Here is a 26629-nt window from a genome sequence, read left to right as displayed (position 1 = left end):
TCCCGTGAATTGGAACTAGAAGACGCCCAGCAGCTTCGAAATTTTTGTAGATTTTCAAGTGTGGAAGTTGAATTATTAGTACAATTAATGAGACCATTAATTTTTAAAAAGAACACTCAAATTAGAGAAGCAATATCTGTTTAGAAGAAGAAACTTAAAAGATTTATAAATAAAAACGATTTAATTAAAATAAAAAAAAAAACATTTTTTGGTGAAGACATTCTTGAGAGTACATTCAGAAAGTCAAACTAGAATTTAATTTCTGAGAGTAACTCTCAGAATCGTTTACACCTGCTACTGTGACGCAATAGGGAGAGCTTTCGGAGAGTTCCACTTCTATTTCCGGTGAGAGCCCTCAGGACTCGCACGTTTAAACACACCTTTCTACAGAATCCAGAATATAGGATGACTGCAGCTGCCAAAGATCTTAGTCTTCTATTTCATATGCTTCTAGGAGAAGTGCCACGAAGTAACGTAGTGTTTCACACTTCGAGAGAGTGTGGATAAAAGTTTTGTCCTCTGAGCATCTATGGATATCAATGATCGCTAGTTCTTTTTCGTCTTACCTAACTGTCAATTGTCAATAATTCCTTCCAATGTCATTTGTCGTTTTCCATCTTTCTCAATGCTTACAATATACAAGAAAAAACAAGTGCCTTCAAAGCACTATGAATTGGACTTTGCGGGATCACGAATAACGTAGTGCAGTCTTTCTATCACATTAATTAATTTTGTTATTGAGTACAACTTTCTATTTTTTCATTATCTATTCCTTTGGGAGCTTATTTCACCATTCAGGCCTTCTTTCTATCGTGTCATGTTGCTAGCAATTTTCAGGAGGTTGTAGAAGATTCTTCATGTTTCTATTTATCTACATAAACATGTCCTATTCATTTAACTCTATTATGAATAGCCATAGTGGTTTTTCCTTAAACATATTTCCAAAATTGGACACATCACATGAGATATTTCAATTTAGTTAATGGATTGATCTAAAATATTGACCAAAATTTCTTCTAGTGCATGTCTGTTTCTCTTTTCCTTGATAAATATTTAAATGTTTGTTGTTTACATACAGAGACAAGGAATACAATTTATTTTGATTAAAAAAATACGAGGAATTGTTTTATCCCTCCTACGCTGTAAATGCAAACAAAGGAATTACTTCAAATCTCCCTCCACGGACCATATGTCTCCGCCTATGAAGTAGTGGATTTGTGAATTGGCGTGGGATCGCTGTTGGTGACGATGTTGGATGACGGAAGATGAACGAGAAGCGGCAACGAACGCGAGAGCTATCAGGACCGGAAAACGTTTTTTGTTCGTTAAAAATTATTTTTGTTTAAAATAAATTTAAAAGTAAAATGATTACACTGACCGGTAATGTATCATTAAAACTTTATGGAAATGATTTTTGTGAGCAAATTTTATAACCAATAATCTCTTTACTGAAAATATGTAAAAATGAGTTTCAGTTACAAGTGATTTGAGTCAAATTACGTCGTTTTTATCATCCAGTATACATCTACAAGAATTTTAAACCTAGTTTTGATTTTGATGTATGTCCCAAGTTTCTTATCATGTCAAAACTATAATCAATAAACTACACATTGAAATTGATTTTTCATTCATGGTATATTTCCACACCCTCCAGTTTATAATGAACCATTTTATATGCTTCTGAAATTATACTATAATTAAGAAAAACTATATTTTATCAACTATGAAATCTTATCAATAATTAGTTGGTGAAGCGAGACAATTAATAGTTTGAAGTATAAAAAATATGTCAATTTCAAAACGAATAACCCTCTATATTGTGGACTTTATTAAATTCAAAAACATGCAAAGCCCCGTCACATTAATTTTCAGGGGGGGGCAGTAACGTACTGGTCATCAACTAGATCATTCCTCTTACGGGAGCAAATACAACCCCTAAAATCAAGAAACGTGTGGACTGAAGCCTGAAAAAAATTAAATGAATACTGTGAAACAAGTTGTAGGTATCACTAACACTTTGAATTATCATTTCAATAATTAAAAATTTATGAAACTATAGTCATAATATTGGAAGTTAAATATGTAGTTATAAATTTTTAGGTAATTCTCCTAAACTATACTTTACACAGTATCAGTTTTTTGTACAATTTGCGTGCTGGATGTTCTTTATTATTCTCACATTTGAAAATTCTAAGAAGTCCATAAAAAAATATATCAACGAGGTTCAATGGAAGATATTTAAATAGTAATTTAAATTATAACTATGGTCTGAAATTACTAGCTGAGTTTAGTGATACTTTTTCATTTGCTAACACAAAAAGAAATAATTACCGTGTTTTGGATGCAGCATAAAATTTTAGGCCTTCAAAACCCTTCATGCATCTTTGTAGGTATGTCTCACGAAATAGTTTAGGAAAGCATAATATATAATTGAGAACCAGAATATATTGAACAATATTTGCTTTCCTGATGATTGTATCTTTCTCGTTAATTGGTATGTTCCGATCAAAATTGTCGGTACTGAAGTATTGTACTAAAATAAAATAACCATCAATATAACCCTCTTCTGGATATCATAGTCTCGATATTTGGAAAATGTGGAAAGTATAGTAACAGCTGCTGTGAAGGGCTTCGAACAGAAGCTTTCCGTAATGTTACATGAGTTCTATTTTTAATATTTTTTTTTTAATTCAAAACACTTAATATATAAAGTATCCTCAAGGTTTCACTAGATTTCTCAAAAAATATTTAGCCATTGCTATTTGAGATTTTAACAGACTGTTCATCCGCGCTAATGAATTCATGTAATTTAATTGAAAACCGGACTAAAACTGAGTCCCTTATGAATAAGCCCAAAAGGACGGAAATATAAAGAGTTGTACGTTTCCAAATTGATATCCTGTATGCAAAATTAATTTGAGTTTTATTTTTTAGTTATAATCTTTAGGAATATATAGTTGCTTCAAATATCGACATTTCTTCAACGAACTTTGCAGAATAAAAAGTAATTTCTTCAAGATTGAATGAATCAATTGGTTGTCATTGTAATTAACCATCGTTTTTAATATATTTTGAATACTAATGAGTTGCCTTGAAACGTGTATAGAACATTCACGTCTCATTTTCTCATTGAAATAATCGAATAATTATTATGTACCTTATGCAGAAACGAAATAATTTAATTTATTAAATTCATCCGCTGATTCGGCTCTGTATTTAATGTTTGTAAAGGACGCGAATATCAGGTGGCGGGCGTCGGGCGTCGTCGCGGACGGTGGCCTATCGGCGTCGGCGCCATGGTTACGGCATGCGCTGCGCGTCCCTGGAATGTTGGGAACGCGCAAGACATAAGGCGCATCTGATTTACTGTTTGCAGTTCGAACGCGGTACGGCCGAGCCCATAAGCATTTCGGTTGAACGGGTTGTGGCTAGTTTCAACACTTACGGGATCGCCGTCGTCTTCGGCAAACCGTCACCCGCCATGGTCATGGGTATACCGCCATCACAGATGTCGAAATCGAACATAGTGAGGCATTGTGTATATGTGCTGCTCTTGTGAGTGAGTCAACAACCCTCGACCTCAAAAGACAGGTCTCTTCGGCTTTAGATTTATTTGTCATGTGTCTTGAACCGTAGAAATTGTTTGGGCAGCACCAGGTGGTCCCGTCGACCACCCTGTGCCATGGTCCGATTTCCAGAGAGTGCAGCGGGCACGTGTGCCGTCACCTACCTCCATGGCCATTGATAAAGGTACGCTGTGACGTCAAGTTGGTCCACGCGACCTCAAGCTGTTTCTGTTACTGCTACCCTTATCTTTGCTTGCTCTACTTTTGCTCTTGGCTTTTGCTTACACGTTCTCATTTCAAATCGATCAATACACGAACGAGCCTCCTAAACCTGTTTCCCGGTCGAGCTTTACCACAGCCGCGCTTCCGCAACAAGTGCTTCAATGTCTTTAATCACTTAATTTCTTATATCTTAACACATCCTTAATAACTTCCTCACATAATTACATGTCTAAATCTTATATTCAAAACTTCGTATCGACAAACCACGCAACAATCAGACCAAACAAAATCAAAACATTTCTTTTCATTCATAAATTTCGAAATGCATCACACGTAAGATAAACATAAACATTGACGACATTGACGACACTCGACATCATAACTATTGAAATTGAAAATATTTTCTACAAAACAAAACCGCATGTTTACGTTCTTTCTGATTTTTACTAAGTATTTCACAATTTTTCAATATCGAATGAAAAATATTTCAAGAAATACCATATATGTTTTGTATCACGACTGTTAATTGTTTATATTATACACTTGTTAAGTATGTGACTCCGAAGCACTGTATATCAGTTTTAGTTGAAGGTTTATTATTTATTTACATTTAGTATAAATACATGACCGTCACGTTTATTCAGACTTGATAGTATAGTGAATGTAAAATATTTGTAAGTGGTTTCACAATTTTTATTCAAGTCTAAATACCAGAATATATAGGATATTTTGCATATGTTCCATTATATTTTCCTACATTTCAATGGTTTATACAGTACAGATGAAAATATTCACGTACAAGCGATTATACAGGAAAAAAGAATACTACCATCAAGAATCATTTTTTTTTCGTATCTAATAATAATACGAAAAGTAAGTTGTAACATCAGACATACATTATATGATTTCCGAATTTAAAATTTAGTTTACCAATTTTTTAGTATTTTTTCTCGCGTATTTTTTCCGTTTGTTTGTTTCAGAATTTTTGTCTCGATTTACAAAGAGTTTATTTACATGATTTTTAGGTTTTTTTAGGGTTTTTATTTTTTTCCAATCTTTGAATATAACTAAACACTTTCATACTTCATCACATCGAATCTATCGTCTGAAAGGTCTTTCAGTACCCAGTAATCTAGGTTCTTCGGTACTTTTTTCCATATTCATTTCAAATTTTCTCGGTTTTCCCCTTAAGATTCATTGTTTCAGCGGTATATGTAATCTATATTTATCTTTTTGCTTACACTTCCTTGGCTAATCATAATCTTTCTTGGAATATCTTTAGAATGTACGATTATCTGGCATTTTTTTATTAGCGATTATATTCAAAAACGAGGATAAATCTTTGCATCTCATAATTTTATCTTATGTTCCGGACAGTGACGGATTTATAAAAGAAAACTATTAATTATCAAAACATCTAGTTTTCTACCATTCATTGATTTTGTATGCTCGTGGTAATGTCAGTTATGAGAATAATTCAAGTAAAGTTGTTACAACAACAATGCAAATTAGTTTCATTTAAAACTTTCCAAATATGACGGCATTTTGGGACACATAATTAAAAATTGAACGGTTGTAGATTGTTTGAGAGGTCGTTTTGGCTTTCTAACCACTCTTCACCTACACCTTAGAAGATATTTTCTGCATGCCTCCCCAATATGTAGATTTCTCCAAAAAGGAGGTTATTTGTCCTACTTTCCTTTCCTTCAACCTGATCCGTAAGCCATCTTGTTCGTTGTTCTGATGTCTGATTCTTGTCTGATTCCTCATTGCTGGTGGCTGGTAGCGTTACTTTTTCTGTTAACCAGTTCTTTTAGACTTTGTTTACACTCCCATTGGACGTACCGTTAATAGTTTCAGGGCTTTCAATACCACTTAACTATCGGTGAGAATGTAAATGTGCTTTCTATCGAGTTTTCTTTCAAACACTCCTGAGTACAAATGTTTAATGTCTGAAAAATAGTATGTGATTTAACAAGGGATATGCAAAGCTTGCATATTGGTCCAAAATTGCCTAATTTAGCTCTTTGCTCTAGCTTCGAATTATTCAAATACCAGAGAGATACATTTCGATCTTTATTGACCAATGATTGTCGGTCATTGTCCATCATGCTATCCGTTTGGACCATTGGTTTGTTACTTCTTTCTATCTTCAACGACTATTACAACAGAAACCAAAATCGTGAAAAAATGAAAATTGAATTGGAATTAGTTTATTACGTGAATAAAATCAATATTATTTCACGTCTGTATGTTGAAATTCTTCTGATCTGCTTCTAGTCTGAAGGAGTTGTCGATACAATATTGATAATGAACAATGTATTTGAAGGTTTGGAAAAAATTCTTTTTATCAAAAAGCAAAAGAAACGAATACTCTTAATAATAAAGGAATATGTACTATTCTGTTTTTTTAAAGAGAATTTACTAAATTGTTCCGTATATAATGTATATGATACTTTTTTACGATTCACCATTTTTCACCGATTAAAATATTAATACACTAAAATACATTGGTGAATACATAACACGTTACTTAATCTACTAACAGAAGTAAATATTTACACACCGTGTATGTGCACCTTTTTATAATTCAAGTATGTAGCGTTTCCAATGATAAAAAGGGGGAAAAGTATTAATATATTTCCTCTTGAATCATTTTTTTTATGTACAAGATGGAAGTAACATTCATTCCTATGTATTGTTTTTAATTCTAACTAAATTAAAATTAGAATAGAATGATGAATGAAAAATTTATTGTTTATTCCCCATTCCAAGTTTGGCTTAAAATTTAATATTGTAATTTAAAGCACTTCCGATGGTCGGATTGAAAGCGTACAAAATTTATTGGACAACTTGGTGAAAAGCATGCCAATAAGATCACACAGAATATTGTTTATAATATATATATATATATATATATATATATATATATATATATATATATATATATATAATAATCTTGTTTAAACATTCGTTTTTATTCAACTCTTTCATAAATACTTTTGTTTTATTATTTTATATTAGCACTTTATTTGAGTTTCAGTATTTTGAGATAAGGAAAAGATTACATGATTCGCTTTTGGGTTCAACAGCCTTTTATATCTCACTTTTTTTTGTAAAACAAATTATATATTTCTCAACTGCATACCCAGAAGTTTTCTTATCTCGAAATATCGATATCCTGTTATAAGTTTACCGTTGCTTTTAGAATATTTTTCATAAAATCAAGGATTCATTAAATATTGATTGATTTTTGGAGAAGGAGGAAATTTTTTATTCGTCCACCCGGCTCTGCAGCGAACGCATCTCGAACTCTAGCCAAGCTATGCAGCTTCTAGAGGTTAGGCACGGCTAATTTTACATTTTTAGTCCGGTTAATTTAGACATTCAAAGTTATATAAATTCCCACCAAGCTGAAAATTGGTAAAATATAATTTGAAAATTCCCTACCATGTATGGGGAAAACATTTTATTCAAGGTTAAAGGTAAAAAAATGATCTTTTCCCGATTTTCCTCAAAATGGTGAGTTTTATTAAAAAAATATCTCAAAAAAAATTATGGATCGTAAAATTATCTACAAAAAACGTATTAATACTTTTTTTCCTACGTGCCACCGTTTCTGAGATATAATGATTCAAAAGGTTGTTAAAGTTGTAATCGTCATAATATGCACACGTTTCCACGCCACCTATGGGGTAGCTTACTTAGCAGGTTTTTTAAAAAAAAATGAAATTTAATCGTCCGAGTCATAAAAATTTCAAATTCTTCTTCTTCATCTTTATTCTGAGTGCATGTAAATTGCGGCAATAGCGATGAATCGCATGTCGCCTCGTTGGAAACAAACTGATTCTCTACTGTTGGTAATTTAATATTAGAGCACGACCGGCCTTGACAAGGTGTACATGCCAGAGAAAAAACAGTCTGACTTATTTACAACAACATTTAGCGGTGCAGCCCTTTCGGCAGCTGCAAAAAGTTGTTTTTACGGTACAGATGGGAGTAAAGTTGTTGACCAGCTTCTAGCCCCAGTGTGTAGGGTGTAGCTGATTAATAAGCCACATTTGAACTTGGTAATACACCCGATAAAGATGTTAATGACCAGCAACTGAGGTTGGAGGAAGAGAAACCAATTGAACTTAACTTAACTTCTTGTCGAGTTGCATGATTGTTTTCAAAATCTTCAGAACATTGAACTAAATATTGTTTTTCAACATTTTGAAACCTGTTATTTTACCCTTCCTGTATAATGCAGGTGTCGTGTCACAGTCAATTATTGCGTGTTAAAGTAATATATGATTTTGACACTTTGCAAAAGTAAATAAACTTTTTGATGAATAGATTTCCGATTGATGTTGAGCTTTCCCTGGTTTTGGGAAGAAAATAGTTTTTTAGATGGATATTTTTGTAGTTATAACTTATGTATATTTTATATTTTAAGTTACAATGATCTATAGAAAAATATTTTAACACATATTACAACTCTAGATATGTATATACGACATATGTATCGTAGTCATGCATATTATGACGATTACAAATATTAGAACTTTTTGAATCGTTATATCTCAGAAACCGTGGCTTGAAAGGAAAAAAGTATTCTTATGTTTTTTGTAGGTAATTCTATGATCTATAATTTTTGTCTAAGGTATTTTCTTAATAAAACTCACCGTTTTGCTGAAAAACTCATTTTTTGTCCTTTGACTTTGAATAAAATTGTTGCCATACTGAATGATGAGGAACTTTCAAATTTTATTTCTAATTATATTTTAAACAATTTTACTGATTTTCAGCTCAGTAGCTTTTCTCTTATTTTTTGTTCCAATTTGACCGAACTATTTGTATCTATCCAAGTTTCACAGCGGCCTTCGCACGATATTAACTTTTCTGTATTAAAAATTTCAAGTATTTAATCGTACTTTGATTTTTGTGCTACCTCTCCGCCATCACGGAATTGTATTTTTTTAAATGTTTCGAGAAATACATGGCGTGGTCGCCACATTACATTTCGTTTATATTATTCGTGGACTACTTTCTATTATAAAATTGAGCACATTGACAGTTTAGACAATTTTCAACATATCTGAATGTTTGACACTTTCATTTATATCTAAAAATAACCTTTTTGACATCAATATTGTTCGGTTCGAATACGGAATTTTCATCCTTAAATTTGTTATAGAATAGAAATACATATAAGAAGCAAGTGTGTCTGGATCAATACTCTCACTATGAGACAAGCATGTTCACATTGTGTTGTTGAATTATTATATTCAATAATGGGTTTAATCATTCACTAAAGTACATCTTTCAATTTATTCGTCTTTTGTTAAATTCAGAACTTTTATCAAAATCTGCAGTGAAGTGAAATCCTCTAGAACTGGGAAATGCAATTTCGTGCAAGTATTTAAGACAGTATTGATCTACTTTTCCACAGGTATTGCAGGGCTGGAATTTTGGAATTTAATAGCAAATATACCAATATGTTGATTATATAACAGATAGTTACGTCTTTGTAATAAATACAAACTGATGAATAATTCAAACTCAATACTATCGAGCTTAGTTTAATTTGGAGATTTTACTACTTACAAGTAAAATGAAACGATACCATATACTAACTATACTGAATGGCTTATAATAGAATACATTTAGTTAATGGTGTGAAAAGGAGACATGAAGTAATATAACTCCAAATATAAATTCATGCCACACTTTGTTATACAGATGGTCGAGTTGACTGAGCTCATATTGTGTGTGACTCTAATTCATTATCGGGATTTCAATTTAATCTGTTAGTTTAGTATAAGATAATTCAACCTTAATCAAATGTAGGAAGGGTCATTTGTAAAAATAAATAAATAAATAGTTGTGAATTTGCTATAGGGGAAAAGAATGCAACAATATTGCTTTCTTATAAGAAGCTAAACGAAAGCAAATAGAGATGCTGGTTGGATTCGTGTTGTTTATTATTTTAGAAATGTTCACAATAGAATTTGGCGGAATTTGAATGAATGGATGAGATTCTTTTCCTTTGCAGGATTTCAGTTGGGATGCTTTTAAGTTGCTTCACGGGTATGCGTGTCTTGACCCGCAGGGTAGTTGAGTATTAAATTTTCCGATCGACTTAGCATATTTTTAGCATAGAAAGGGGCAGTCGAACTGCAGCTGCACTAATTAGTGTCGTTGGCCACTTGGCAGCTGAACGAGTTCATCAAGACAAAGTGAAACAACAGAAAACCTGTAAAACCGACTGTTGAGGTGGTGTTTGTGAATGTGACAATAGTTTAAAAACTAACAACAGATAAATAAAATAAAAAATTATTATTCCAAATATGCAAAGTGGGAGTGCCAAGAATTTTTACCATGACCAATGAGATATGTACATTCGAACCATATGCACTTCACCGTAAATATGCAGATCTACGGCCTAGAAAAATGAACAGCAGAAGATTATTTGTTGCATACCGAAATCGTAGGTGTTACGCCCAACATGTTGAATCTAATACCATCAGCGTTTTTCCGAAACATGTTGCGAAGTATCTGAAATTAAAACATTCTGGAGAATATATCGGACATGGGCTAGAACGCCCTTCGGTAAGCATGTTGGTGAAAAGCGGCGCTGATTTGCTCAATCTAAGAAGAAACGGAGGATGGCGTTCTTTCAACGTAGCAGAACGATACATAGAAGAATCCATGCAAAGAAAAATAGGAGTATCACAAAAATTGTGTGACATTCCATCAGGAAAATCAAAACATCTGCGAACCGTCTTCTTCACATCTTTAGTTCTAAAGAATGAAATACCGAAGGGACTGAACTTCTACTTCAATACAAATTGTACAATAAATGTAAATACTAATACCAACGATTCTTAAAGATACTAATTATGTTGCTCTAATTTTAAAAAAAGTATTATAAATAACTATAAATTGTTTTTCTCATAATTTTTCTCATAATTAACTTCATTGGTTTTTTTATTTAGCGCACGGAATAAAAAATTGGAAATCGGGAAAAATTATACGTGCGCTGTTCTGAAAATGCCACCTTAAGACGTTGTAAAAACAGAAAAAACAAAGTGTTTTGAGATAAGTGTAATAAAAAATAGTTTTTCCCACATATATTCACCTTTTTATTGTAATTTTGTCCTTATAACTTAACCTAAGTTGAAATAAAACGTAATATGTCTCATAAGCAATGTGGGCTTCAATATGGGAAAATTCCTACGCTCCAATTTAATTCAATTTATGAAGAGTACAATTCTGTTTGTTTATTGAGAACGAGTACGTTTTTATAATAAATATGTGAAATTCAAGAGGAAAATACAGTTAATGAGCGAATAGCACAGCGTTGGTTCAATCGTTTTAAATGTGTTTTAGTGGGGATTAGATAGCTGAAGATCGTTCGCGCTCAGCTCATCCACATTCGTGGGATATTGAGATTACAAGGGAAGCTCTAGAAAACCAACCATTTCCTTCATTAGGTAAGATCTATAAAGGTTGTCGATTATTGCCACACGAAGTAACCGAGATCCAAATGAAATATTGAGTAGAGGTGTATAAACAGCTTTGTCCTGTTGAACGATGATCGTTTCATTAGACTCATTTTTACTTACGGTAAGAAATGAATTTATCTTAACAACTCGAACTTGGAAACTCATTAGTTGGACAAAGGAAAATGATCAGAACTCGTCGCAAAAAGAAGTCGATTCCAGTCTTATTGTGTGTCTCTATACTATAAGAATGCTATGACTACAACAACGTTGTCGTTTCAATAAACTACTAGAGTAGTTGTCTATTGATAGTTGCAATGGATCGTTTATTTGAGAATGAATGATATTAGCATATAGGGTAGTCAACAGGAATTCGGTAATTTTCTAATAATTTATATACTAACCGAAATCTCATAACATTACTGTAAGTTGGTAAAATCAAAATGCCGCTGTACAAAAATTATCCAAAGTGAAGAATGGAAAAAGCGAAAACAAATCTTCAGATGTTTGTGTGACATTAGATAACGAATGTATGTAAAAATATTGAGATCGAAACCAAACGAAATTTTTAAATAAGATTTTCGAATGAGGTGAATCATACTTGTAGAGTTCTTGTTAGATGAGAGAAACAATAAATTAATTTATGATCTGGAATAATAGGCAACAAAATGATTGGTTCCTTTTTCATTAAAGTGTATCTATATTTATTGGTAGATAGTATTACATCTGGGTTGGCTGGAATATTTCCAAATTCAACTAAATATTTATTAATTGTTTTTTAAATTAGAAATTTCATTATTTGGATTTTTCAAATAAGAACAATATCCAATACAACAATATTTGGCTGCATTAAGATGGATGTGTCTTTAACAAAATATAGATGGAAAGGATTCCATCGAATGGACCCTGCAATCACCTATTTTTCATGTGCAGTAAATTAAGAAAACACTGTCTATAAAACAAAACCTGCCAATATTCAGGAATGAAAGACTCCTAAATCACCATAGAGATAAATACATGGAAATTTGCATGGTTTGTTGTATTGATCTAAATGGACTTTGGACCATTTTCAAATAATGGTCCTGATTTGTTAACTAGTCAAATGTGGGCTTTGTTTTAACATGACATAAACATCTAATGATTTGTCTTCAGTCCTTGAAAAATCTTTTGTTACAGTTACGTTGAAATTTTCTCACAAAAAATACTGTAACGTCTCAACTGAGAATGACTCTTCACACATGTTTATAAAGACGTAATCCTACTTAAAGATAACTCAAATATAAAGCTTAATAACGTCATTTGTTATTGAATAAGAGAACTTGAACAATCGTTATATGACAACCCTTGTACTGAGTTTATTTTGTAGAAGGAAATTTATTATCACCTAAAATGTTCTTTGCGGATTTTAGCGTAATATCAAGGTTATTTGGATATTTGTCTAGAACTCAAATATAAATCCTCTCCTAGAATCACACAAATATATAAAGATAAGTTTTGATTTGATGTAGTTTTTATAAATCCTGATTTGGATAAATCTTTCACGGCACCAGTTTGGTCAATCCTTCCAATCAACTTATTATGTATGTGTATATTAGGGTACAGATCTATTGTATTCCCCTGCATTGCTGCAATACTGAAGAATTTAATGTTTACAGCTGATTTATTAATCTAACTCCTCTTAAGAATGTCAGAATGTGAAACGGCTGTAGCTGCCAAAGATCTCAGTCTTCTGTTTCATACGCTTCCAGGTGTAGTACTCTAGAGGTCCGTAGTGTCTCACTGTTTCCAGAGAATGTGAATAGATGTTTCCTCCTCTGCGCAACAGAATCTGCAGGCTTCATTATCTGATAAATCTAGCGCCTGTAGTGTCAATTGAGGCCTTATCTACCTTCTTTTCCAAAACTTACTCTATTGGTCTGTAGCTGATACCAAATGGTATCCGCTATCATGGCTGATACCTATGAATGGTTTGTCTGCCTCTACTTTAGCGAGTCTGTCAGCTATTTCGTTTCTTATATTTTTCTTGCCCAGGCCTAACCTAATCAAAGTAGTTTCAATTTTATAATATTGGAAGTTTGAGCTGCTTGGCTATTGGCTAGGATTATGATCTCCTGTTGGTGATCCTATCTAGTTTGAACTGGACACATTTTTCAATTAAATCATTTGATGATAGATCTTGTTATGTAATTTCGATTGGGATAAAGATTATTCAAAATATCGCACGGCTAAACGAGCCCATGTAACTATAAATGAACACCAACAATAATAGTTTATTGAAGCATTGTTACTGTTGCAATCATAGTCATCTTAATATTCATTATATTTCCAAATAAACCCAAAATCTGACATCAATAGACTTTTTACTATAATATTAGCTATATTACAAAACCTGAAATTTATTAAAAACTTAAATAATGGAGGTTATCCATATTGAAAAGCCAGACTGAATATGTGTATATAATGGCCACTAGTGATATTAGGTACAGGGAGCATGAATAATTGACAAATGTGATATAATCTGAGTCAGAAAGCCATTATACATTTCTATTGAGTTTACGGTTAATAGAGTGACCAAACACGATTTGCTGTTTTAGGCAAAGCATGATGAGCTAAACTGACCATGAAATAATCAAAAACTTCATTACATGCTGGAACTGACGTTTCGGAGCGACTTCAATTGGATAGGGGTAACAATTGAATGGATGCAGATATAAGTGGTATATACGAGGGAGGTTTGACGGAAGAGAGCTTTTCAATTAAATAAAATATCGGTTCTAGGACTTAAAAAAGGGTTCAAATGAGAAGACAAACTAATAGATTGGAAGATAAAAACATAAATTGATTTTTACTATATTTAATATTTGACTATTTATACTACACAACATAGAAAGTTTGTTCCGAGCAGCTGCTTGGGCTGTAGTGGCTTCTGCTCATCCGTCTTGTCAATGACAGAGTACGTCAAGGGCGGTATGTGCCTTGCATGAGTTTTTGGCACCTTAGTCAGGTGGTCTGTAATCAACCCTTCTGTATATCTCAGCCATTCACACAACCTTTAACAACATCTTAAAAGTGAGTGTCAGCGATTTAGAACACTTCTAACTCTAAGGAGCAATGTAGAAACCAGGAACCTTGAAGTTTATAACAGAATAGCTGTATTTATGCCATTTTTAGATGTATTCTCAGTTTATTTAACACAAAGGTACGTTGAAATATTTTCAATACATATTGCCAACAAAAGATTAATTGGCATAACCTGAAGAGAACGAGGAGGAAGTGAAACAACTTGTTGCCAAGTACGCCACTGATGTCGATTGCAGTGGGGATGGTGTATTACGTGGAATTTCGGTATGGTATATGAACGTCAATCAACAGGAAATATATCAGAAATGTGTTGTTGAAGCGCTAAGTTTGTGTGGCAAAACTACTCTAGCTTCAATAGTACATAATTTACTCAAAATATTTGCCATATTGCCAGTAACTATTACTATAAATGGAAAGTCTTATCCCGCCTTTGAGACACAACAAGTGAGACACGTTGTGTTAAAATTAAAATACACAAGAAAACTACAAATGTATAAGTAATAGTAATGAATAATAATAAGTATATAAGTCGTATATAAATTCATAGCAAAAATTAAACCAATATGCCGCATTTCCGGATTAAATATTATTATCAGATTAGAAGTCGTTTACAGAGTAGAAGGCACTTTCCAGTAAATATGGCCTGAAATTATTGCGCAATGCGGAAGAGATGATATTGATTTGATTTCAATTAGCAAGTGATTGTGCATTTTTTTGCATTGTAAAATATTGAGCTATTAACTAATTCTGAACGTGGAGTAAGTAAGTAGGTCGTGCTCCGCGTTCCTAAGTGGATAGCAACGATCTTTCTGAAATTGGAGAAGCGTGCTTAACGGCAAACGGATTCAAAGATGAATAAGGAAGGAAGATTCGCTCAAATTGGGTCTGACCCATATCGGAGATGCGACTCAATAAGGGCATAATAGACTGTTAAGGAGGTGAATAAGTTCAGTTCTTTGGAAACTGCCCTAAGAATTTTACATTTACAGATTCAACGACGTCAATGGTGGTGTTATTCAATAACAAATGATGCAATCATATACCTCAGCTTATTTTACTAAGCTTTTCTTTCGATAATTTTTCGACGCAACTACCTCTAAAGTAATATTCCGCGTTCACGGTTGTATTTGATTCCTTGAAGTCCATCAAAAACATAGCCTCACAGTTCCATAATATTCTAGTTTTTGGGTGATTTTTTGACCTTTGCTTTTTCATGCCACTCCATGGAATCTCTTTTCGGTGTCGGATCATGATAAAACTCGATGCTGCTTTTGCACTGAGCTGAGAATTTGAGACACCCTCCTTACAATAATTTTTGTCATATTTAAATGCTCCTGTAGAATCCTTGGATATGCCGGGCTCTGGTACAATTTCTTTTGTTTTTTAGACGCCGGCCACTTAGAACAATTTCTGCAACTAATATAATCTTTTTTGGAGTAGTCACTTTCATAGGACCTCCCGCACGTGGGTCATCTTCTAATGATTCTTGTCCCCGGCGAAACAACTCAGACCAATATTCAATGGTCAACGTAAACAGCCTCTATTCTGTTTCTGATTTTTGTTGGTGTTAATCCTTCTTTAGTGCGAAACTCAATTTGAAACATTCTTCAAAATAACTTGACTGACTGGTTGTTCGAGCTCTACTATAATAAAATCGAAGCAGCAAGTTGAAACTTTATGTAAATATTTGACTTGGGGATTAGGAAATATATATTATAATTAATAATAACAATTTCTTAACGAGATAATTTAAATCAGATTAGTTCATCCATGCGATTTATTAGTAAATCGACTAATTTACGAAAAGCGATGCTGCAATTAACGGCTCACGAACGAGTTTCAACCAATTTCGTTAGACTTATTTAGATGGATCAAACTACATGTAATTGAGACTAATTAATATTCCATTCATGTCTAAAGAGGAGATTTTTTCAATGATTTCAGATTTCCACAATTTCTGCGATTTTTGTTATGAATTATGACAAAATAAATCTATCCGACAAAAGCACGAACGATTTTTCATTCTTTGATGTGAAATAAATGTGCGTTATTTTCAGAAATCGCCAGTTGTTTGTTTATCCAGTCACAGTCAGACGCGATACTGATAGACTGTGACTATTTAGAAACATCCTCATCTGAAGACATGAAAACATTTTTAACAATAATTATTGATCAACATACTCACAGTAAACCAAATAGTCGACAGTTCATTATACATTGATACATTTTTGAACATTTCAGCTATAACCATGTGATAAGAATAAAAATAAACGTGGAATTAATTGAAATGTATTCTATACCGACTGTATCGTGTCAATATCAAACATTTCCTATGCACATAAAAATTAGTTGGATATTGAGTTATTCAGAACATACTGCGCACTCCGTCCCAATCCACCTAGCAAACCAACTCAGTTTTACGTCCAGCATGGAACCAATAATAGGTTTGGTTTATACTTTAAGCGTAGTTTCCTATTTTAGTAAAAACTATTTTTTCCTTATTCAGAGAGATGGCAGAAGCTGAATGAGTTTCACTTCAAGATCCGTGAACAAAGTCATTAGTGGGTTAGAAGAGAATAGAAGATGTTTAGATAAAGCGAAGATATCATAATCACGACTGAAGAGAACGTTGCTTGTTTTATGGTATTCACGGCATTATTAATTATGAATATGTCCTTGCCATCCAAACTGGACAGCTCTATGTTATGTCCTGAAAAGACTGAAAGCACGTGTTTTTTAGTGTAACCTAAATTTCAATGACAGGATCTTTCGTTTTTGTTTAAAATATTGTCGCACCCATCCTATAGACCTGATATTCCTGTGACTCTTTTTATTAATATAAATAGGGTCACACCACTCATCATGGTAGAGTAGATGAGGTCAAATGATCTGTAACGTTGTTATAATTTCACCAAATATGCTTTGAATCCTGGGAGACTTTTGAATTCCACAATTCAATCAATTGAAACTACCCACCCCACAAAAATTATCGCATCACTAGTATTTTAGGATATTTTTAATAATTTTAGTTTTTTGGGACAATCTGTATATGTATCAACTTAATAGATATTTTTGGTTTCTTATCATGGGCAAAAAATATCACAATTTGTTACAAATTTTTTTTGAAGCATAAATGCTCGAGTAAATCATTTCTGTCTTGAAGAATGCATTGAGATCGAGAACTTTCTAAGCAGATTGTGTTATTGTATAGTGACCATTTAATTTTATTTTGTTAATAATGGGTGTGCCTCAAAGTTTAACAAGACATGTGACGAATGAAGAAGCCGCTAGAATCATCGCGCTCATACAAGATGGCCGCAGTCAAAGATACGTCGCCGGGGTAATTGGAGCTCAACAAAGCACCATATCCAAAGTTGTTATTCGCTACCAAGGAAGAGGGCAGCTAACCAGAAGACCCGGACAAGGTCGCAGAATGGTAACTTCGATAGTGGATGATCGGTTAACGGCGTTAAGAATTAGGCATATCACCGCTCGAAGGCTGCAAAAAAATCTGTTGGCTGCTCGTAATGTCCGAATAAGCCTACAAACAGTTCTAAATAGGTTGAGAGAAGCAGGTATACGAGCCAGAGTGCCAGCTAGAGGTCCACGTCTTACCAGAGAACATCGAGTAGCAAGATTGGAATTTGCTCGAGAACACGCAAATTGGAATATTCAAGATTGATCCAATATTTTATTCACGGATTCAAGATTTTGTCTATATTTATCAGATAGGCGTGTACCAGTATATAGGCGACGTGGTGAACGATAGGATCAGGTTAATTTTTGTCAAACTGAAAGCTTTGGTGGTTTTGGTGGTGGCTCTATCATGGTTTGGGGAGGAATTTCTTTCGAGGGTCGCATGGAGTTAGTACCAGAGAATGATTGAAGACTAAATGCTGACAGGTACATAACCAATATCCTAGAACCCCTTGTAGTGCCTTATAGTGCCCCATATCGGTGACAACTCTGTGCTAATGCACGATAATGCTCGTCCACACGCTGGTAGAGTGGTTCGGCAGTACTTAGAAGAGGTTGAAATACCCACCCTGAATTGGCCTCCACGTACCAAGGACCTTAACCTAATAGAGCATGTCTGGGACCATCTAGGATGACAAATTCAGCAACTTCCGGCACCAATAAGAACACTAGATTATCTTCAAAATGTTCTTTTTAACTTCTGAGAAAACATGCCGCAAGGATACGTCCAAAACCTATTTAGAAGCCTTCCAAGATAAATGGAAGCTGTAATTAGAGCGAGGAGCGGCGACACACGATATAAGAAATTCATTGGCTGGTTTTAGTTTAAGCACCGTTCATTTATTTGTATAGATGTTTTTTACAATTTTTTCGATATTTTCTATGTTTCGGTAAATCAAACTTTTTGTCCTCTGTAGATTAAACTGATATAAAATAAATGTTGCAAAAGGCGTATCTATTGCTGTTTTAATCCGTAATAATAATAAAATTGGAAAAACAGGCAAACACATTTAAAATATTTGAAAAATAATGAGTGATGCGATAATTTTTGTGGGGTGTATATTTTCACGAACCACCCGAGAGTTTAAAATTGAGATATAACAGTGTCTCTCATTTGGCGTCCATTACATTGGGAACAATGGAAACGAAACTGTAGATCACAACGTCAAAAAAAATTTTCCGAGAATTTTGGCGCAATGAAGTAACGGTATAACAGCATTATAACCAGCCATGTAATATTCATTTATATACAAACTCTTATCTGATGTCATAGATGTCATGGTACCGTGACGGTGAATCGTACACACACCTACTACAGAAAATAGTCCAAGACATACCAGCCATTCAATCCGGAGAATAACCTCAAGAAAACACTTAACTATACAACAGGAACTAATAGAGTTTCTCAAAACTCTTGGAAGAAATATAATAAATTATAATTATGTATTATGACAGTTTTGTTATCTAAGCGTTTTGATCTACACCATCAAATAAATCAAAGGTATCGGAAATAGATACCGAAAAACAAGTTTATGCGGATTATCGATATTTTCTTCGTCCTCTACGTCAACTCAGATTTTGAGAGTTTGTTTATTCATATTTTGTCAGTTTATCTCAGAATATTTCGCGATTTTTACAATGAATTGATAAAGTCTCTGCTTATATTATTGGAAATTATCACTTAAACTTTAGAAATAAAACTTAACAAATTCAATGGACTCTATTTCCTTCTTCAAAACATCAATTCAAGAAACTTGTCGATAGAAAGAATAAAATCAGAAAAATTGTTTGTTTACACACCAAAATATTGAAAAATTGTGAAAAACGTAAAACTCTTAAAGGCATTATATAGAATGGGTAATTTTCAATGAATATAGCTATATACAGGTAATTCGAATTTTTAAATAACAAGAAATATTGTATAATGCACTGATTTACGAAAAATAGAAAATTACTTGAAAAGCTTTTGAACATCAAAGTACTTCAAGTCGTTTAGAATGGCAAGACATGAAATATTATACTTCAAGATTGTTATTTATCTTAAAATGATTGTTACTTGAGGAAAATTCAAATTTTCATCCGGGGAAAATAAAATTCTATTAAACGTGTAGGGAAGAGAGACGGAATCAGCTTTGCTTTTAGTAAACTTGACGGTGCGATAATGTTGAAAAATGAAAAATAGATTTTTGCTTTGAAATATGCTTTCAAGTAAAATGCACAGAGATTGTATTTGATGAAATATACCTTCCATTTTCATCTATTTAACAGAAATATTATTATTTAACGGGGTCCTACGTTTATTCAAGTTTTTAAAATTTACGATGCAATATGAGGATCGTCCCGGAAGTACCTGATCCAACAAAGAAAACACACAAATCTTGGAAAAAAATATATTTATTTTCAAACTTTATCTCCTTTTAGCTCAACAGCGATGTTTAATAAGTTCGATAAACTTTTTATAATAAGAACCGACAGGCTCCTTAAAATAGCCATTAACTGCCAACATCACTTCATCATTTTTGGAACAACTTTGACCATCAAGCAATTTTTTCAAGTTTGGGAACAGAAAATGTTCCGAGGGGGCTAAATCTGGCGAATAGGGTGCATGAGGTAGCAATTGCGATAACAGATGTGTGAGCTGGTGCATTGGCTTGATGAAACAACACTTTCTTCTTAGCCAAATGCGGCCGTTTTTACTTGATTTCTTCGCTCAAACGTTTCAATAAGTTTGTCGATGATAGTTTTTCCTTTTTCAAAATACTCAATGAAAATTATCCCATGTGCATTCCAAAAAACCAATACCGGTCTTTGCCTTTTTTGGAGCCGGTTCTCCCTTTTTTAGTCCATTCTTTTGATTGTTCTTTAGTTTAGGGTTTGAAGTGATGGACCCACGTTTCATCTATGGTTATAAAACGGCCCAAAAAGTCGGCTTTTTTGTGAAACATTGTCAAACCCTCGATGGAAACATCTTGACGCTAATTTGTTCCATTGTGAGCAAACGCGGCACCCATCTTGCGCACAGCTTTTTCATGTACAAATTTTCAGTTATTATGGGATAACCGCACTTTTTAAAATGCATACGATGTCTGCTAGCTCACGCACTTTCAGTCGATTATCCAGTAACGCTTTGTGGATTTTCTACTGGAGTCGTCAACTCATTTGATCGACCACTGCGATGCTGGTTTTCGCAGATCGTACGGCCTCGTTAAAACTCTGCTTCCGAATTTTTTTCTGTTCATAACGAAGGAACAGTCTCACCCAGAGTAGAATCTAATTCAGCTTTTATATTGGTTGGGCTAATATATCACATAACGAACCAATTCACTGGGAACGTTCATATTGATGGCTGCCAAACAGATATTAAACAACGTGGCGTCTTTAAACTCGAAACATATGCTGTATAGATTGTGTATTTTCTAGTGCAGAGGTATTTTTCAAGTAGCTACATCTCTAGGTCAAACCAGGTACCTCTGGGACCATCCTCGTACATACATAACTAGCACTACAGGCATTGTAAAGTCTATTTTCTTTCTCCATTCCTCCTCATATCTGTTTTTGCTTCTCTAGATTAAGTTTTAATTGTGTATTGTTATAATACAAATGTATTACTGTATGTTAATTTTTTTATTCCAATTCTCTAAAGATTTTTTTAATACGATAAATTTGTGTTGTTTATTTTTAGTAGGACATTATTTGTCTGATTAAAGTGTTTTTGAAGGTGCAGTATAAAAATATTAATAGAACTGCACTTTTTCCATTTATACATCGTAACTGTTAAATTGACGTAAAGTTATCCAAATATATTGTTAAGTGCGTTAGTAAATTAGTGATATAGTTTGAATTTCCAGCGTGTTACATAATATTCACAGTACCTATTTAGTTTTGTGAGCCTCTTTACATAGATACCTACATGTACTTTTTGATATTTTCGGTTGCAGTGATCTGGCAATATTACTTTTAATAAATAATATCCAACAACAAATTACTGATGAAATAAATGAAAATGTATAAAAGGAGATTTGTTGACTCTATACATTAAGCTGAATAATTACTAATTGATTCGCTGCGAATCATAACCTAGACGAAGACTTGAATTGGGTTTCTCGATATATTTAGCTAGACGTTGCCAGATCACCATTTACTTGTGAATAGGAAATATTTTTAATCATATATCCGCACTTGAGAGTCTCCATAAATAATCTTAAAATGGAAGAAATTGTCTAAATATATGAAGAGAGCTCAACTACAAATTCCACCTATACAAATACTCTAAGCGGGTGGGCAAGGACTAATACAGACAAACCCACGGTGTTTGCAAAGTACATTATGAATGTCTTCCTTATTAAATAAATCCTCCAGATTAAAATCTAGAAATAATCAACGAACTTATTCAAGAACCTTACCAAATGATTTTTTCTCTCAGGACTGTTCTCTGATGAATAAATCTCACATCCATTGAGAGTTATTAAGATTTTACAGCCTGGAAAAAAGCTGAAGATGTAAACTCACACAGACCTATTAGTCTGCTAAAAATACTTTCAATGTTAAATGAAAAGATGATACTCAAACAATTATTAGAAAAAGTGAGCGTTAGAAAACTCATACCAAATAATCAGTTCGGTTTTCGAAGTAAGCACGGTACGTGGAACCATACATCGTGTAATTAACAAAATCAATACGGATTTACAAGGTGATAGATACTGCTGTGTCGTCTTACTGGACATAATGCCTTTGATAAAGTCTGGCACGATGCTATACTATATAAAATCCAAATACTTAACATATACTTTTTGTAAAATTATCAAATTCTATTTACATCAAAGATTTTTTGAGTCTTCCTCTTCTTCCTTCTTGTATGGTAGGTTTAAAACCTGTTTCTTCTTCGGTTTTAGCCTCCTGGATCCAAATTGTCGCACTAGTCTTTCGCTTGTCATTCTGCTAATGTGACTATTTCATTCTTGTTTTCATTTTAGTACCCAGTCAATTACATTTTCTACCTTGCACGTATTTCTTATGTTTCCACTTTTTCTCTGTCTAAAAGTGTTTTCCCTGCTATTTTCCTGGGTACTTTCATGTCCCTTGTCTCTAGTAGTATTTTTGTCTTAGTTGTATCGGGTCTTGTCTCTGCCGTGTATGTCATTGTAGATCTAATTGATGTTCTATATTTTTTAAGTCAAAATATACGAAATACTGCTTTCTATATCTACTAACTAGAGTGCCATAAGGTAGTATCCTGAGGCCAACGCTGTACTTACTGTTTACTGTTGATCTACCACCAACAGAGTTAACTTTTGTAGCAGCCTACGCTGTTGACTCAATGACGTACTAGATCTGAAATCACTTCAAGAAATATTCAAACAGCCTTGGACAAAGTACAAAGTTGGTAAGAAAAATGGCGCTTAAAAACCAATAGCAGCAAATCTGTTCACGTGACATATAAAACGCGGTAACTGCGCCTCGGTAACTCTAACTACTTCAACTTTTCAATCATGTTAAATGTTAAGGTATATATATAGATCGAAGACTAACCTGGCAGTAGCACATCTTCTCCATAAGGAAGCATTTAGGAGTAAAACTATTGGCTAATGGGAAAGTAATCACAACTTAGTCCCGAAAACAAATTACTTCTATTAAAAGTCATCTTCACACTAATTTGGTCTTATGCTATACAACTCTAGGACTCCGCTAGTAACGCCAACATTGTATATCATTCAAAGGGATTAAAACAAGATGCTAATTAACTTAGTTATAAAGTTCGTAGAGATTTTAAAAAACTTTATTTATTACAAACTAATAATCTTTTGTGACAAAATTAATAATCCTACAAAATTGTGTTTGCAATGCTTATATACTAAATGTACAAAAATACTGACACTGCAGATTGTTATTGTGTAATACAGGGTGGTCCGTTACTATAACACAAATGCCTAAAACTTTAGCTTGTTAGGGACACTATCAAATAGGTGTTTGAATTATATAGAGTGTCGTTATTTCCAAAAAAATTTGCCAGAAACCTTAACAATTCGCCACCAAAAGAGAAAAGTTGTCTGAAAAAGTTCAAACCATCCGACCTTTTTATCAAGTTTTGAAAAGACTGTTAGATTAAGTTGAATTGACTGAGTAAACAATTTTTGTTTGTATTCTAAAGGAGAGTTTCCACAGGAATACTCTCTACGAGCCAGTTGGTTAGCTTTCGTTTGTAAAATAAGTTAACCTTCAGTCATTTATAGACAAATTGTATAATTGAAAAACCAAAATAAAAATACAAGGTATGACTATCAAATAACGAGACTTGTTACGAAAAAGGGTTTTATTATAAAAATTATTCTACATTCGGATACATTCGCAGTCTTCTTTGGTGAGGGCCTGTAGGAACTCTGCTGTTTTTTGCTTCACCGCTTCTATAGACTCAAATCGGGTCCCTTTCAAAGCAGATTTTATATTCTAAAACAGAAAAAATCACACGGTACAAAATCTGGTGAGTACGGCGGGTTTTAGAGCACTGGAGTGCGCTTACTGGCCAATAACTTTTGGTCAGGAGTCAGATGTTTTGATACCAGCTTCGCACAGACTTTTTTCATGTGTAATTCCTCATTTAAAATTTTTGTAACATTTTCTTTTTCGGCTGTTTCCAGAGTTGGAACAGTCATAGGGCGATCTGGGCGCTGGTCATCTTCACCACTCAAAAACACGCGCACGACAAAGAGAATTGTCCCCCTAGGCCTCTTGCAACAATTTATAGCTCTCAGTCGGAGTTTTTTTCATTTTAACGAGAAAGTTTTTTACCCCACCCCTCTAGGCGCACAGTCTCGTTATTTAATAACCAGGCCTCGTACATAAGTGTGTTTCCTCCATTTCAACGATGATAATTCTCATATTCTCATCTCAAGAAGTTGGAATAAGTTGAAATTTGTGCTATTCACTATTCATTCTACCATACACGTTTGTTAGGAAAATTTAGAAAAAACACTAACAACACTAATTTATTATTCTAAAAATTCCAAAAAAAAAGCTTTCTCATATACATGTATAATACGCCCTAAATAAACAATGAATTAAAAATTTTGATGCAAACTTGATATAATTGTAAATTCAAGAATAATCTACAATTAACCAATATTATTTAATTTATGTAGAAATGGTTCACCATTGCCTTAACATCAAAAAATTATCAAAAACAAAGTGTGAGTAACGGGAAATTCCTTTAACATAAAAATCCAACTCCCAGCATTAAACATTTATCGATTACACCTTCAGCAATTCTATTTTTAGACATTCTTCGGTAAATAATGATGACATAAAAGGTTTAGTTTTAAAAAAATATAACTATACATAGACGCACCATCTAAATGGTATAACTATAACCGAATTATTTTGAAAATGATATCAAATTTCTGTGAATATTGGGACAGTAATGTTAAATTTTAGTAACTATTTGAATAAATGCCGTCAAGGGAAGGGAAAGTGAAAATTACGCTTACAAAATCCTAAAGTACCTTAGTTAATGTTCAGATATTAATATTCTCTCGCTTCCATTTAATATGATTTTCGCATCGACTTAACTCTGATTCCTCATGTTAGTATCTCATTTCGCAATAGTTTGATTACAATAGTTTATACCGTATCAACGCGACCGATGAATAAGGAATTAACTCACTTCTCCTAATAGTTCAATAAAAATAGTACAGTAAAATTTAGTGTTTTTATTTACTTCAATACATTTCAGCATATTGTATTTTTTTTGCTCGAATATAGTGACTGTGAAAAAAGATAAATAACTACATATGTTCAATCAATTATAATAATTTTCATTAAAGATATTCAGTGCTTTTTACATAAACAACTTGATTGTATATTTTATTCAACTTTATGAGAAAGAGCTGCAAAATCTGTCAAATAAACTCAAAATTCAACAGCATCTCAACAATCACGTAGCGCCATGTCCAATTGGAGATCTTGGAGGGGATGGTGAACGGTAGATGTGGTGATAATCCACCAAGACTATAGATTCTTTGTTAATATAGTCTGACATTGTTTTGCCAAAAAATAGAATCTTTATTAATGTGAATGTATAAAATGTGCTACCACTACTTTCTGAACGTAATCTCGAGCTGTCATATTACCTCTAAAGAAAATGAATTATCATCCAATAGTATACCATATATAATGCACAAAGTGTAGTGATATAACGCTTTCTAGTCTTACTAAAGATGACCGTATCCAACGATATACTGTACGCATACTAATCATCCTTCCATGTTCTTTAAACCAATGAGTTGCAATGGCCCGGGTTCAGATAAATCTAAAAATCAAAAGCTTCAATCTTTTGCGGTCGTTCTAGGATTTTCAAAGCCACTGTCACTACAGGTAATTCCAAATAAAGGTGACTCTAGGATAGGTATAAAACTGAAAAATAATTTGCTTGGTAAAAAATTTTCCTAACGGTATCTGTATTCAACACACAGGCCGTTGAAGGAAAAAATTATACGCAATTTTATTACTGATTTTGCCTAGACTACTGGCAAGGTTGTAATGGAATGCGTGTTTTTATGTCTTACTTTAATAGAGTTAGTACCAAGAAGTATTGGAAGTATTGACGTTTTTTTTTCTTAAGAAGATGGAGAATCTAAGTAACGGATTCCATCAGGAGCACTGATGAATATGTGGAACTAAACCGCCACACTAAATCGCCAACCAGGAACTACTGTGATATAACTTCTGGTTAGGTTGTGGATCTATCCGTGTATGATGTTCCATTTTCACGTTTCTATTATGATATCGTCATACCAGGCAACC

General features: G+C 33.3%; 1 protein-coding gene across 1 annotated transcript in view; it reads left to right on the top strand.

Moving 5' to 3' along the window:
* Positions 1-3349: 3349 nt before the first annotated feature.
* The window catches only part of LOC130897094 (regulator of G-protein signaling 17), a 76108-nt gene continuing 52828 nt past the window's right edge, over positions 3350-26629 (top strand). The window contains exon 1 of the mRNA XM_057805684.1: positions 3350-3750. The gene's annotated coding sequence lies outside the window, so the exon portion shown is untranslated. The remainder of the gene's footprint in view (positions 3751-26629) is intronic.

Source organism: Diorhabda carinulata, chromosome 1, assembly GCF_026250575.1.
Source record: "Diorhabda carinulata isolate Delta chromosome 1, icDioCari1.1, whole genome shotgun sequence".
NCBI classification, from domain to species: domain Eukaryota; kingdom Metazoa; phylum Arthropoda; class Insecta; order Coleoptera; family Chrysomelidae; genus Diorhabda; species Diorhabda carinulata.
Note: the sequence above shows the minus strand (reverse complement) of the source record. Positions and strands in the feature narration are given on the sequence as shown.